Source organism: Scylla paramamosain, chromosome 48 (genome assembly GCF_035594125.1).
Source record: "Scylla paramamosain isolate STU-SP2022 chromosome 48, ASM3559412v1, whole genome shotgun sequence".
NCBI lineage: Eukaryota > Metazoa > Arthropoda > Malacostraca > Decapoda > Portunidae > Scylla > Scylla paramamosain.
In genome coordinates this window covers 2,345,899-2,358,261 of record NC_087198.1, presented here as the reverse complement: position 1 = coordinate 2,358,261, position 12,363 = coordinate 2,345,899, and the positions used below count along the sequence as shown (strand labels likewise).

Below are 12,363 nucleotides of genomic sequence, written 5' to 3'. Positions count from 1 at the left end.
CATATGTACATGAATACAAAGTTCAATAAGTATTACATTCAGAGACAATACACAACATGAAATACACCTAGGTATATAGACATTTATCACAATTAACCCTCTTCACCTATGTACAAGTGTTGCCATGATACTGCCCCTACACCATTAAAGTAATCCATAAACTGTTCACGCACACTCTTACCATCAGCCATGTCATTACAGATAACTCTCTGTGTTCCTGGTAACTCAGGAGTTTGTCGCCATGTTCCAGGAATAATTTGTCCTACTGACAGATCTTCAACATCTAAAGATCCTTCCGGCGTGTAGTGTCTCACATGGTCTCTTATGAGAAAGTTATGCAAAGATTTGCATGCTAAAACAATATATTCAATCTTTGATGGAGGTAGATCAATTGGTGAGTGAAACACACGAAATCTATTGGCCAAAATACCAAATGCATTTTCCACGGTTCGCCATGCCCTAGAGAGCCGGTATGAGAAAATGCGCTCTCTTGTATCCTGACTCCTATGTGAAAAAGGTTTCATAATGTGTCGCTGCAATGGAAATGCATCATCTGCCACAAAAACATATGGAAATGGTAGACTACTACTTCCAAGAATTGAATCTTCTGGCAAACCAGCAGTATTATTTTGTATGAGACTACTGACAGAACACTTGTCCCACACACCACCATCTGATACTCTACCATTTGTGCCTATGTCCGCATATATAAATTCACAATTTGCGTCACATATGGCAAGAAGTACAATGCTGTGGTTGCCTTTGTAGTTGTAAAAATATGAACCACTATCACGTGGAGCTCTTATCGACACATGCTTCCCGTCAATAGCTCCCAAACAGTTTGGGAAATTCCATCTTCTCTGAAATCCATGAGCCACAGTCATCCACTCCTCTGGCGTTGTAGGTGTCTGTCAATTTAAGTAAATATTATAGAGGCATGACGACCGAATTTTCATGAAAGACATACTACTATTCATTTACAAATTTATATTCAACACCCTATCGTTCTCTCTCTTTCGCATCCTCCCTCCCTTCTCCCTCCCTTCCCTTCTCCCTCCCCTTCCTCTCTTATCTCCCTCTAACCCCTCAATGGATATGAAAGATGATTACGAAGAGAAAGAGAGAAGAGGAAGTTTATGTAAAAGTGACACACACACACACAGAGAGAGAGAGAGAGAGAGAGAGAGAGAGAGAGAGAGAGAGAGAGAGAGAGAGAGAGGTACAAGAGAGAAGCAAAAGCTATTAGCTTGTATCGCGGTAGAGGAGCAGGTGTTGTGTCATCGGTGCTTCCCTCACGCAAACAACAACACACAGCGACAGAAATTTTGACTGAAGAAACACAGAGAAAGAGATAACATGTGTGTGTGTGTGTGTGTGTGATTGAATCTGTGCCACGTGTGTATCTTTTGTGTGTTTCCTTACAAAGACGAGAGCAAGAGGGAGAGAGAGAGAGAGAGAGAGAGAGAGAGAGAGAGAGAGAGAGAGAGAGAGAGAGAGAGAGAGAGAGAGAGAGAGAGAGAGAGAGAGGATGAAAATGAAGCTGAAGATGATGAGGAATAAGAGACTGCAAAGGGTGGAAGTGGAGGAGGAAAGAAGAGGAGGAGCAGGAGGAGGAGGAGGAGGAGGAGGAGGAGAAGGAGGAGCTCTGCAGGAGATGAGACGGTGAGTTGAGCTGATTGCCTCTTACGTACATGCTAGTATTGTGTGTGTGTGTGTGTGTGTGTGTGTGTGTGTGTGTGTGTGTGTGTGTGTGTGTGTGTGTGTGTGTGTGTGTGTGTGTGTGTGTGTGTGTGTAAAGGTGTGTGACATTCCGTTAGTTCTTGTTAGTTTCGGTAAAAGGATATGTCTTTTTGTCTCTGTCTCCTTGCTTGTCAGTTGGTGTGTGTGTGTGTGTGTGTGTGTGTGTGTGTGTGTGTGTGTGTGTGTGTGTGTGTGTGTGTGTGTGTGTGTGTGTGTGTGTGTGTGTTGCTCTTCTTGTTTCTCTTGTCTCTTGTCAGAAAGTGAACATAAATATCAAGAAAAGAAGGAAAATATTTCACTCCTATTACACAAACACTTCCTCTCAGCACATCCTCTCTCTCTCTCTCTCTCTCTCTCTCTCTCTCTCTCTCTCTCTCTCTCTCTCTCTCTCTCTCTCTCTCTCTCTCTCTCTCTCTCTCTCTCTCTCTTTACTTTATTAATTTATCTCTATGTCTATCCCTGTTTCTTCTTTTGATTTTCATTGTGTATTTTCTTTCCTTGTCTATCCTTCCCTCTCCCTTCTTTTTCTTTTTTTCTTTTATCCAGATACTTTATCTCCTTTATTCCATTTTTTCTCCTTTCTTCCTTTTCGATTTTCAATATATATATATATTTTTTTTTATTTTACCTTATCCTTCCTTCTTTCCTTCCTTTTTTTTCTCTTGGTTACCACGTTATTTTTACCTCCCTTTTTTTCTGGCTCTCTTTCTCTCTTCTTTCTTTCGATTTTGAAGCTTAATTAATTTTCATTATCTATCCTCCTTCTTTCCTTCTCTCGATTTTCGTTTGTTCTGTTCTTTTATCTCTTCTGTTTATTCTTTCTCCCTTCTTTATCTTGATTTATCTTCTTCCTCTATACTTCTTTCTCCTTCCTTTGTGTAGATTTTCGTTTATTTATTATTTAATCTTCCTTCTCCATCTTTCTTCATTCTTTTCTCTACGTTTTCCATTTATTCCATTACATTATCTTCCTTTGTCTCTCCTCCTTTCCCTCTTCCCTCTCTAGATTTTCTTTCCTCTTTCACCTTTCTCTTTCCTCCATCTTGGACTGTTACCTCCTCTTCTCTGTCTTTCCCTCTAATTTCTCTCTCTTCCCAGTTCTACATTTCATTCTCTTTATTTCCTGTTAGCACCTGGGACCCTCTTCTCTTCTCTCTCTCTCTCTCTCTCTCTCTCTCTCTCTCTCTCTCTCTCTCTCTCTCTCTCTCTCTCTCTCTCTCTCTCTCTCTCTCTCTCTCTCTCTCTCTCTCTCTCTCTCTCTCTCTCTCTCTCTCTCTCTCTCTCTCTCTCTCTCTCTCTCTCTCTCTCTCTCTCTCTCTCTCTCTCTCTCTCTCTTCCTATTTTGTTTCTATTACGTTTCTTCCTCCTCCTTCATCCACCGTCTCACTTCCATCGTCCCTCATTTTTCTTTTCTTTTTTTCTTTTCTTTTTCTTCTTTTTTTCACATTTTTCTTTCCTCCATTCACTGTGTCTATTTCTAGCCCTTTATTCTTGTCTTCTATCCTTCTTTTTGTTTTTCTTCTTTTCCCTCTTTCATATTTGTCTTTTTATAATTCCATATTTCCAATTTTACCTTCCTTTCTTTCCTTTTTATTCATCTTTTATATCTTTTTTTTTATCGTATTCTTCCTCCTCACTTTTCCTTTTACTTACTGCTCTTCTTTGTCCCTTCCACCTCTTACAACTTTCTGTCCTTCCTCCTCCTCCTCCTCCTCCCACTTTCTAGAACCCTCCACTTCTCCACTCCCGCCTCCCTTTCAACTCTTCCTCCTCCATTTGTCCCTCCCTTTCTCTTCACTTCCGCGAGTTTTGTCGGGTAGTGGACGTGTTGGTGTTGTTATTGTCGTTTTTTGATATGTTAAGTGATCCCTGAGTGACTCTTTTTTCCTTGTGGTGCGTGGAAGAACACAACACTTCTCATTTTTTCTCTTTTTTTTTCTTCTTTTTTTTTTCCTCCGTTACCAGAAAGTTGCTGGGTTACATTTCCTGACAATATTTTTTGCTCTCATGCTTACTTACTTGTCTTGTCTCTTGTCTCCCGTTTGGTGTTCATTGTTTTCTCTCATCCAGCGTCTCCTTTAATTTAGTCTGTACTAAGCAAAACACTTCTTTTTACAAGTTTTACATGCTTTTTTTTTTTTTTTGACCTCTTCATGTCTCTGATCAAAAAATACAGAGAGCAAAATGAAAACAACAAAATATCCTTCATTCTCGCTTTCATGAACTTTGAAAAGAAAAAGGAACGTAAGTTTTTTTTTCTTGTTTTACGTAGGAGGGACACTGGCCAAGGGCAACAAAAAAAAAAAAAAAAAAAAATTAAATAAATAAAAAAATAAAAGCCAACTGAGATGCCATTCCCAGAAAAGTGTCCAAAGCAGTAGTCAAAAACTGAAGGATAAGTGTGTTGAAACCTCCCTCTTGAAGGAATTCGAGTCAGAGGAAGGTGGAAATACAGAAGCAGGCAGGGAGTTCCAGAGTTTACCAGAGAAAGGGATGAATGACTGAGAATACTGGTTAACTCCTGCATTAGAGAGGCGGACAGAATAGGTTGGTCAGTTTAGTTAACTCTCTAGGTGTCTTGATGTTCCTCTGTTATATATAAGACGCAGAAAGATGAAAAAGCATAATTAGGAATATATTTATTAACCTGGAAAGTTGAAATGTTATCTTTGTTCACCTGAAAAGTATCTTGTGATTGGTTCATATTGTTCACCTGAGTGGTTTAGAAATTCTGCCTGTCTCCAGTTTATTAGTTACGATGTTCCTCGTGGTTCAACTTGTTCACCTGGGAAATTGAAATGCCATCTTTGTTCACCTGAGAAAATAGCTGATAGCTTTTTCACATTGCTCACCTTAGCAATATGGAACTTTGTTTTTTTCTCCAGTTCATTAATCGTTTTGTTTCTCGTGTTTATCTGAAAAAAAAAAATTGATTAGTTAATTATCTAGAAAGTTGAAATACCACCTTTGTTCACGAGAAAAGCGCTCTATTTAAATTGGTCACCTAAGTAACATAGGAGTTGTCTTTCTTCAGTTCACAAGTCACCTTGTCTCTCGTGTCTGAGAACTGAATGAACAACCTGGAAAGTTGAAATGCCACCTTCCTTAACCAGAGGAAAATGCCCCGATCACATTGCACACCTGAGTGTCATGGAACTGCTGCCTTTCTCAACATTATTAGTTCTGCTGATTCGCGAGTTTACCTGCAAAGCTGAAATGGCGTCTTTGCTCACCTGATAGCTCACAGGATCTCTTACTTCCCTCCCTTTAGCAGTCCAGGTGGTTCTCGTCTTCACCTGAGCGGGAAGCGTGGGAATGGGTTTCTGTTTTTTTTTTTTTTTTTTTTTTTTAGCAATGCAGGGTAAATTTCATAGTTGTAACAATAGTGTAGGAAACATTTTTTTTCCCCATTTTTTAATCGCCATACGTCATTCCCGCAGCGAGTTTTCTTATATTTTTTCTTTGGTAATCCAGCGAAATGAATCTTAGTAATGAATCAGTAATGCAAGAAACAATGAATTCTTCCTCTATTTAATCGCTCTACCTTTTATTATTTTCCATAGTGAGTATAAATTCAAAGTTGGTTCCTGTGTTTAAGTCTTCACTTTCTCTCTCTCTCTCTCTCTCTCTCTCTCTCTCTCTCTCTCTCTCTCTCTCTCTCTCTCTCCAGGCCTTAGTATAAGCAAGATATCTGGACCACGGTAGCTCAGTCGGTAGCGTGTCTGACTACAATGTAGGAAGTGTCGGGTTCGAATCCTGGTAACAGCTGGATTTTTTTTTGGAGACGATTGCTCGCTCCTAGGTTTACAAAGTCTTAAATAGATGCCGGTCAACTGTGATTGGTAACGTAAAGACGGTGGAAAAAGGAACTGTCCATCCTACTCTATATGCCGAGGCCCAGGAAGGGTGACGCAATGAGTAATAATAGTAACATAATTTTATAGACCACAAAATACTTTTCTATCATAAATTTTATAACAAATACCCACACATCCCCTTCCTGTTCATTAAGCATAAAGGAACCAATTAATAACTCTTTCAAAGGTGAAATGATAAGAAAACTGCTATTATTTACACTGCTCCTGGTTGCAGTATTACAACTCCTTTGGTTACATATCATTACCCATAAAAATGATAAGCTGATCCAAGTCATAAATGTCATTTCTTGTACTGGACACCTCCAAATTTGGTGACAAGTCATCACAAAGGTCTGAATTTGATGAGTAGATCATTTCAGTTGGCAAGTCCTTAACTGTTTGACATCTTTGATGCCTACTTATGTGTGATTTAAATGTGGTTGTCTTTGAAAATATTTTGGAGCACTGATTAAAGGGGCACTGAATTCTGGTGCCATTATCAATGTGCTGTCTCAAATGCTTTGATAAATCCTTCATTCCATCACAAACTTGTTGGCACAGCAGAGTTTTAATTTCAAATGGAGACAAGATCAACAATTTTTCAACACTTTCTGACCTATATTCTTGATGGTCTCAGTATATATGAGCCTTTAGTCCTGTGTATGATGAAAGCGTCTGTTTGCAACCCCATAATGGGCATTTGATAGCTCTTCTGTATTCATTTGAATGCAACAGGCAATCATTTACATAATTTTTCATTGACCTTGATACATGGTTACAGAAAGGACATGCAAACTCTGAATCTATGACACAAAAGTATTTATTAAAAAAATTAGTAGTACTTAACGGTGCTTGCCCTTCAGGTATTCAGGGATTATTACAACACTTAAGAAACATACTTTTTTCCAAGAGTGCTAGGTGGACTCGTGGAGCAAACTGCTCTACATTTTCACTCATTCATCAGTCTTCCTCTCACCCGTGCCCACCAGCCGGATGTAACAGGCTACCACTTAACCTAGGTAACCAACCTAACAAACTAATGAAACTCACCACCATAACCAACCAAACCAAATTAGCCTGACCTAACTAACCTAATCTAACCAAACCAGCATAATCTAACATAGATATACAATCAAACTAAGCAAACTAAGAGTGCAGGTGAGGCCCCATTAGTTAATAATTTAGTTTGCTAATGACTTCATGCATCAACATAATGTATATTAGATAGGTAAAAAAAAAAAAATGAGTATACATCATGCACAAATAAACACACTTAGTAATGACATGGCTTACAAGCTGAGGTTAAGCAACCATTGAATTGTCACTCACATGCGAGGGAGGAGACCAGGAATGCTGTTGGATGCAAGGCCCTTAGGCCTTAGGGTCTTAGGAGGTAGGGCTGCGCCCTTCGTGGTGTTTTTGATGAGGCCGTGTAGTTAAGCTTCAGCAATAGCGTCAACACAGCCTCTAGTGTCCCAGAAGTGCAGTAAGCAGGTAGTATCAGGCTTGATGGAGGTACAGGCCTGGGTCTCACACAGTACAGGATAAAGCTGTAGCTACTAGTGTGGAACTGGCGTTTGGCGCCTGGCGGGCAATTCCTATTCGTAGACAAAAAAAAAAAATAAAAATAAATAAATAAATAAAAAAAAAAATGGCAGTTTAACAGTTGGAAATCTCGATGCGCATGTAACTACTCTTATGCTTTTATTATTCTTCTCATCATACTTCCTCAAAATTTCATACTACTAAATGTTTCAACTGAGATAACAAGAAATATTTCTTACCTTGCATATCTTCCCAGAGTAGAATATTCCATCTTCTGATTACTGAAGATGTGAAATATGCAGGTCGAAATCACCTTGCGTCACCGAAATATTATATAGAACGTCTGAGCTTTCTATTTCATTATGAACAATTTTCATCATCACCTTAGGTAGAAATGTATACGATAAATGCACATCGACATACAATGGCGAGTTTTCAGTAACGATGCCAGTTGTTGCAATAAACAATACGCTTGACAAATAATAATAATAAAAAAAAAACATTTAAAGCATGTTTTTAAGGCTATTGGTGTATCAGCAATGAATAAGTATTACATTCCTGGTATTTCATAAAGAATAATATCGAAGACAACCGCTTAGCAACAAAGAAAAAATTGCAACATTTACAGACACCCTGTTGCTTCGATTTACAGTGCTTATCTGTATTTGATTCTATCACGGTAAAATATTATTTAGATAATATGGAGGCTTATGGTGTCTTGGCACACACTCATCATTGCCTATTAAATGTTAACAAGGACTCACTCAAGAAATTCAAGACATCACAATCAAAATGCATGTCACATACAACAGTCTGATTTGTAAACCTTGGTTACAGTTAATTCCTGTTAGTATTTATGGGAAAAATACTGTGAAAACAACAGTTATTTTATACAGTGTATCCACTCCCACGCTGATACAACCCTGCACTTTTCCACGTCTTTTTGTAGACATTCAACCCTTCAGGAAATAAACATTTCACGCAGGGAAACCACAGAATGCCTACCTTCTGATCTCTAAAATATCTGATTGGGACAGAGCAAACTTGGTATTCAAACTTGGTAATTCAATGCTTTAAAAACTCAATTCCTCTCCTCCTCCTCCTCCTCCTCCTCCTCCTCCTCCTCCTCCTCCTCCTCCTCTCCCTCCTTCTCCTCTACTTCTTCCTACCCGTCCTGCGTGGTGGTGGCGTGCCCTCACATTCCCAGGGGCAGATCTTTAGGATAAAAAAGCTTCAAAAATATACGCGGCGCTTCGTGCATAGCAAGGATTCTGGTCCTGCGCGTTGGCCGAGTTTTGATGCCGCCTGAGCCTACCGCTCCCCGAGCTCTCCTGGTACTGGGGACTGTTTGTCTAGCGCTGCGGTGAGGGAGTGTATCGGCTGTGGTATTGTCCAGGGTGTGTTGTGGAGGCGATGTTGAATGGACGGGGCGTAGAGAAGCTTACGGTAGGAGTGGCTGGGGCTGTGTCGTGTGAAATATGCCATTTAAAATGAGAGACTATGAGTCTCAGTAGATATTATTGGGATGTGTAGTATATAAGTCGGTGAAAGGCAAGTTAGGATTCTCAGAAGTAATAGTTGTGGGGGGTTAGAGGAGGGCACATGTACAAGTGGCGGCGGCAGAGCAGAAGCGACAAGGTTCCGACACTCGCTCATTTTTCGTGAATCTTTACCCCTCAGGCGTGTGACACTAACACACACGCACACACACACACACTGGAGCAGCTGTGTGTGCTGCTGGCGTGACCCTCCCGCTGCAAATCACACACACACACACACACACACACACACACACACACACACACACAAACCACTTAGAACAAGAAGAAAAATATATTCTTGACAAAATTTCCTATTACTATTTCCATTTCTACTACTACTACTAGTACTACTACTACTACTACTACTACTGCTACTGCTACTACTGATGCTACTACTACTACTACTTCCACCACCACCACCACCACTACTGTAACTCTCTCTCTCTCTCTCTCTCTCTCTCTCTCTCTCTCTCTCTCTCTCTCTCTCTCTCTCTCTCTCTCTCTCTCTCTCTCTCTCTCTCTCTCTCTCTCTCTCTCTCTCTCTCTCTCTCTCTCTCTCTCTCTCTCTCTCTCTCTCTCTCTCTCTCTCTCTCTCTCTCTCTCTCTCTCTCTCTCTCTCTCTCTCTCTCTCTCTCTCTCTCTCTCTCTCTCTCTCTCTCTCAGCATGCTCTGGAGGAACTTAATTATGAGCAATGGAGAGCGCCATGTCCTGAGCCCCGCAGTTCCCTCCCTTGGAATTACCTTTGGCAAAATTGCTACACTCGCAAACTCGCGGATAGCCATTTCCTTTTTATACTTTCCTCAAAAGTTGGTGGGCGCCGTCGTGTAAGCGAGCGAGTGAGCGTGTAGTACATGCCTGTACACCAAACTTTGCTGGAAGTGTTGGGTTGTGCACTACTAAATATGAGGTGCTGGTGGAGGAAGGGGAGTAGGCGGTATATGTGATGAGGAGGTATGCATGGAGGCTGGTGCGTGATGGGGAGGGTTAGGTGTGTGTGTGTGTGTTGGGCTGCTGGTGTGTTGGGAGGAATAAGTCTGAGTGTACGTGTGTGTGGGTGTCAGTCAGTGGGGGATAGGAGTGTGTGTGTCTGTGTGTGTGTGTGTGTGTAAGGTGCAGCGGGAGGGCCACGCCAGCAGCACACTCATGCTCCAGTAGAAGAGTGTCAAACGCCTGAAAGGAAAAGCATCACGGAGAAGGAGCGAGTGTCGAAACCCTGGCGCTGCTCCTCTGCCGTCGCCACGGCAGAGATTATTATAGGATTTTCCTGTTTTAATATTTTCATTTATAGTTATTCCTTCTCTTCTTTCTTTTCCTTCGTCATAAGTTTCATCATATATATATATATATATATATATATATATATATATATATATATATATATATATATATATATATATATATATATATATATATATATATATATATATATATATATATATATATATATATATATATATATATATATATATATATATATATATATATATATATATATATATATATATATATATATATATATATATATATATATATATATATATATATATATATATATATATATATATATATATATATATATATATATATATATATATATATATATATATATATATATATATATATATATATAATCATTATTTTCACAATTATTATCTTAATTTTAGTTGATTTTAACAAATTTATTTATTTTTAACATTTTGTATTACTGCTTTTTTACTCAACCACAATTGTTATGCCTTTTCATAATTTTGTAGCGGCGCCACATGACCGAGATGTTGTAGCGCCAAATCTTTAAATCGCTGACGAAAACTCAAATATTCCATTGTTTTAGTCTTTCAAAGTCCATGCGTGTGTCTGCATAACCTCCCTGAGAGTTAGAGTGACAGTCCCGACGCTACTCGTTCTCCTCTGCCTGTAAATAATGCAGTGGTGGGCTGGTGGTCTAAAGGCTGACTTCGATCCCTCCTCACGGTAGTTTCTCTGCTGTGAAGTTAGTTTCTGTCATAATGCGTCCGCTCCACCTGACCTTGCTGCTGCGCCGGGCCTTGACTCAGTCTGTACCTCATAGCAGTGTCCAGGTATTAGACGTAACTCTCTCTCTCTCTCTCTCTCTCTCTCTCTCTCTCTCTCTCTCTCTCTCTCTCTCTCTCTCTCTCTCTCTCTCTCTCTGTGTGTGTGTGTGTGCTACACTTCCCAAAAGACTGCAATACCAAAAAAATCTACAAATAGAGAGTCATGGGAAAAAAATAATAAAAATGTGTACAATTGAAGTGAGTAATCTTTACTGGTTAAAAAAAGGACTTCTCGTCACACACGGAAGGAGAGAATAGATTGCCTTTGTCCTTTTCAGGCTGCTAAATTATTCAGGAGACTGGAGCACAAACGCATCTATATGAAAAGTAGGCAGTCATAAGAAAAGTGTCTGCAATTAAAGGGATAAAAAAATAAATAGGATGTTAATTTTGTTTCTCTTTAGGCTACAGAGATATTAAAGGGACTGCAAGTCTAAAAAAAAATATATTGTAAAAATTGTGCAGCACTGTAGGGACTTTTCCTGCCTTGAAACAAAGGAAGAGAGAGAATAAGAGGCTAATTCTGTCCTCTTTAGGCTACATTATAAAAGGGACTGCAGTACAAACGCATAGCTAAATAAATATGTTGTAAAAACTGTGCAGCATTGTAGGGACTTTTCCTGCCTTGAAACAAAGGAAGAGAGAATAAGAGGCTAATTTTGTCCTCTTTAGGCTCCATGATACAAGGGAATGCAGTACAAACGCAAGTCTCAACAGTATAGAGTCAAAACCATCCAGCACTCAGTGACCCCATCGCGCTGGTCAGTAGAGGACCCGAGGCCATCAGACGCAGCGGAACCTTTCTGGGTCGTAAGGTGATAGTCCGGGGGACGTAAATAGGTGAGCATCCGGTGTGTGTCAGATAATCCAATACTTGCTTAAAGGTCAGGGAAATTGAGCACACCAGACACGCTCCACATTACACAAGCTCTCGTCTTCACCTCCATTTATTTCAGCCAGACGACGCGAGGAGGAAAGTGCGGGAGACTGGAATGAAGCGACTGGAGAGTTATGAAGGATGAGTATGAAGATTCTTTGTCTTTTTATTGATTGATTTATTTATTCATTCATTTATCTGTTTGTTTATTTATTTATTTTATTTATTTACTTATTTGTCTGGTGTGGGTTTGTGTCTCTAAGGTGTTGGGTCTGCTTGTCTTCTTTCTCAGATTTACACTATAATCTTTGAAGCAATACTCACATAAATGGGCACTGAATGTTTAGTAAAGCTCCCCAAAGATTTACACTATCGTTGTTCAAGCAATGTTCACCAGAGTGGGGACAACGTTTAGTAAAGCTTCCCAAGTGTAGGTAGTTTAATGTTTACTTAGTAAAACCACCGCGGGTTACTGAAAGAAAATGGTTCTCTCATAAGAGCGCAATGATGATTAATTTGGTCTCTTTCTTTATTTTTTGTATTTTATTATTTACTTAATTTTTGTTAATGGTAATGCATGACGTGAGCTGCAGCATCACCACTATGGACACACTCTTCAAGACCCCCATTATTGTCCTCTCTGTGTGAAATGCGTAGGGAAAGTACTTATAGAACACCAAATGCGAACTGTGGCCCCGGTATTTTGTGTTACTGGCCAGTGTTCAGTTAT

The 12,363-nt window shown here is 39.6% G+C and overlaps 2 long non-coding RNA genes across 3 annotated transcripts in view; one reads left to right on the top strand and one right to left on the bottom strand.

Moving 5' to 3' along the window:
• LOC135095290 (uncharacterized) overlaps positions 1-12,363 on the bottom strand; it is a 103,392-nt gene that overhangs the window by 34,877 nt on the left and 56,152 nt on the right. The window lies entirely within an intron of this gene.
• Positions 11,288-12,363, top strand: part of LOC135095275 (uncharacterized) — a 48,473-nt gene continuing 47,397 nt past the window's right edge. For both annotated transcript variants that reach the window (XR_010264199.1, XR_010264198.1), the window contains exons 1-2: positions 11,288-11,596; positions 11,713-11,778. This is a non-coding gene — a long non-coding RNA (uncharacterized LOC135095275). The remainder of the gene's footprint in view (positions 11,597-11,712; positions 11,779-12,363) is intronic.